Source organism: Gallus gallus, chromosome 36 (genome assembly GCF_016699485.2).
Source record: "Gallus gallus isolate bGalGal1 chromosome 36, bGalGal1.mat.broiler.GRCg7b, whole genome shotgun sequence".
Taxonomy (NCBI): domain Eukaryota; kingdom Metazoa; phylum Chordata; class Aves; order Galliformes; family Phasianidae; genus Gallus; species Gallus gallus.
Window position 1 is genome coordinate 320,647 of NC_052567.1, and position 3,178 is coordinate 323,824.

Below are 3,178 nucleotides of genomic sequence, written 5' to 3' on the forward strand. Positions count from 1 at the left end.
AGGAACCACTTCCGGTACTCTATGGTGCCCGCTCGGGGCCGCGCTGGGAGGACGGTCCTCCGGAACTCGATGATTTGCTATTGTAGCGCGTTATGGAGAGGTCCTCCGGGACTCTATGACCGCTATCGGGCCGCTCTAGGAGGCAAGTCCTCCAGAACTCTATGGTTTCCTCCTGGCTTACATTAAGGGAAGGTCCTCCAGGACATAACGTTCCCCCCCCCCCCGCACTGGGGCGCTCTAGGAGAACAGTCCTCCAACACTCTATGGCTGCCAGCGTGGCATACCTCCATAGGCCCACGGGACACTCTAGGCCGACACCTTCAGTCTCTATGGCCGCAGAGCCACTCTGGCACCTCTTCCCCCACCTCTCTATGGTCTCACCCCCCTCCCCCCCCCCCATAGAGCCACACACAGAACCCATGGAAACGGATTAAAGCACTTTATTGGGGGGGGGGGGTGGGGGATGGGGGAGGGGGGCTTCTGTGGGGCACACAGGGGTGCTATGGGGCACACAGGGGCACTAGGGGGCACCCATGGGTGCTATGGGGACAACCAGGGGTCGCTATGGGGTTTCATCAACACACAAACAATAGGACTGATGGCCTTCCCCCATTGACTCGACCCAACATTGGCCATGGGGCAGCTGTGGGGCACACAGGGATGCTATGGGGCACAGAGAGATGCTATGGGGCAGCTATGGGGACAACCAGGGGTTGCTATGGGGTTTCGTCAACACACAAACAATAGGATTGATGGCCTTCCCCCATTGGGTTGACCCAACGTTGGCCATGGGGCAGCTATGGGGCACACAGGGATGCTATGGGGCAGCTATGGGGACAACCAGGGATCGCTATGGGGCTCTCCAACACAAAACAACGGGACTGATGGCCTTCCCCCATTGACTCAACCCAACGTTGGCCATGGGGCAGCTGTGGGACACCTATGGGGCACAGAGAGATGCTATAGGGCAGCTATGGGGCAGCTATGGGGACAACCAGGGATCACTATGGGGTTCCATCAACACACAAACAATAGGACTGATGGTCTTCCCCCATTGCCTCAACCCAACCCAAGACCCAACGAGGGCCATGGGGCAGCTATGGGTGCTATGGGGACACCTCAAAGACAACCAGGGGCCGCTATGGGCTCTCCTTAACAGATAAACAATGGGACTGATGGCCTTCCCCCATTGGGTTGACCCAACGTTGGCCATGGGGCACCCATGGGGCAGCTATAGGGCAGCTATGGGGACAAGCAGGGATCCCTATGGCCTTCCCCCATTGCTGATGGGCCTTCTCCATTGCCTCAACCCAACCCAAGACCCCATGGGGCAGCTATGGGGACAAGCAGGGATCCCTATGGCCTTCCCCCATTGCCTCAACCCAACCAATCCCCCCCCCAATCCCCCACCCCCCCCCACCCCCCACCCCCCATCATCCCCCACCCCCCCATCATCCCCCCATCCCAACTTGTGGGTCGCTTCACGGGGGGGGTTATGGGGTTATGGGGGGGTTATGGGTCCCCCTTCGTCCCCCCATCCCAACTTGTGGGTCGTGTAATGGGGGGGGGTTATGGGGGGGTTATGGGTCCCCCTTCATCCCCCCCCCCAACTCGTGGGTCACTTAAGGGGGGGGTTATGGGTTGCTTCACGGGGGGGGGTTATGGGGTTATGGGGGGGTTATGGGGGGGGTTATGGGTCCCCCTTCATCTCCCCACCCCAACTCCTGGGTCGCTTCATGGGGGGGTTATGGGGTTATGGGGGGGGTTATGGGTCCCCCTTCATCCCCCCACCCCAACTCGTGGGTCGCTTCATGGGGGGGTTATGGGGTTATGGGGGGGTTGTGGGGGGGTTATGGGTCCCCCTTCATCCTCCCCCCCAACTCGTGGGTCACTTAAGGGGGGGGGTTATGGGTCGCTTCACGGGGGGGGGTTATGGGGTTATGGGGGGGTTATGGGTCCCCCTTCATCCCCCCACCCCGACTCATGGGTTGCTTAAGGGGGGGTGTGTGGGGGGGTTATGGGGGGGTTATGGGTCCCCCTTCGTCCCCCCCCCAACTCGTGGGTCACTTAAGGGGGGGGTTATGGGGTTATGGGGGGGTTATGGGTCCCCCTTCGTCCCCCCACCCCAACTCGTGGGTCACTTAAGGGGGGGGTTATGGGGTTATGGGGGGGTTATGGGTCCCCCTTCGTCCCCCCACCCCAACTCGTGGGTCGCTTAAGGGGGGGTTAAGGGGGGGTTATGGGTCCCCCTTCATCCCCCCCATCCCAACTTGTGGGTCGCTTCATGGAGGGGTAATGGGGGGGATATGTGGGGGTTATGGGTCCCCCTTCGTACCCCCACCCCGACTCGTGGGTCGCTTCACGGGGGGGGGTTATGGGGGGGTTATGGGGGGGGTAATGGGGGGGTTATGGGGGGGTTATGGGGTGTGTGGGGGGGTTATGGGTCCCCCTTCGTCCCCCCATCCCAACTCGTGGATCTCTTAATGGGGGGGTTATGGGGTTATGGGGGGGTTATGGGTCCCCCTTCGTCCCCCCCCCCCCCCAACTCGTGGGTCGCTTAAGGGGGGGGTTATGGGGTTATGGGGGGGTTATGGGTCCCCCTTCATCCCCCCACCCCAACTCGTGGGTCGCTTAAGGGGGGGGGGTTATGGGGTTATGGGGGGGTTATGGGTCCCCCTTCATCCCCCCATCCCAACTCGTGGGTCACTTACGGGGGGGTTTATGGGGTTATGGGGGGGTTATGGGGGGGTTATGGGTCCCCCTTCATCCCCCCCACCCCAACTTGTGGGTCGCTTAAGGGGGGGTTATGGGGGGGTTATAGGGGGTTATGGGGTTATGGGGGGGTTATGGGGGGGGTTATGGGGGGGGTCATGGGGCGGTTCGGGTCGCGGGGCTCAGCTGATGTAGACGCGGTGGAAGTCGTGGGCCCCGAAGGCGGCGTTGCATTTGGGGCACTTCCTCTGGCGGGTGTCGTAGCGGCTCTTGACGCACTCGAAGCAGAAGACGTGGAAGCATTTGGTCAGCACCGCGTCCTTCTTGCGCGCGTTGCAGCACGGGCACGTCAGGCGGGCCTATGGGGGGGGGGGGGGGGGGGGAAAGGGGGGGGAGATGGGGGGGGAGGGGGGAGGGGAAAAGGGGGGGGAGGGGGGGGGAGGGGGGAGGAGGGAAAAGCGGGGGG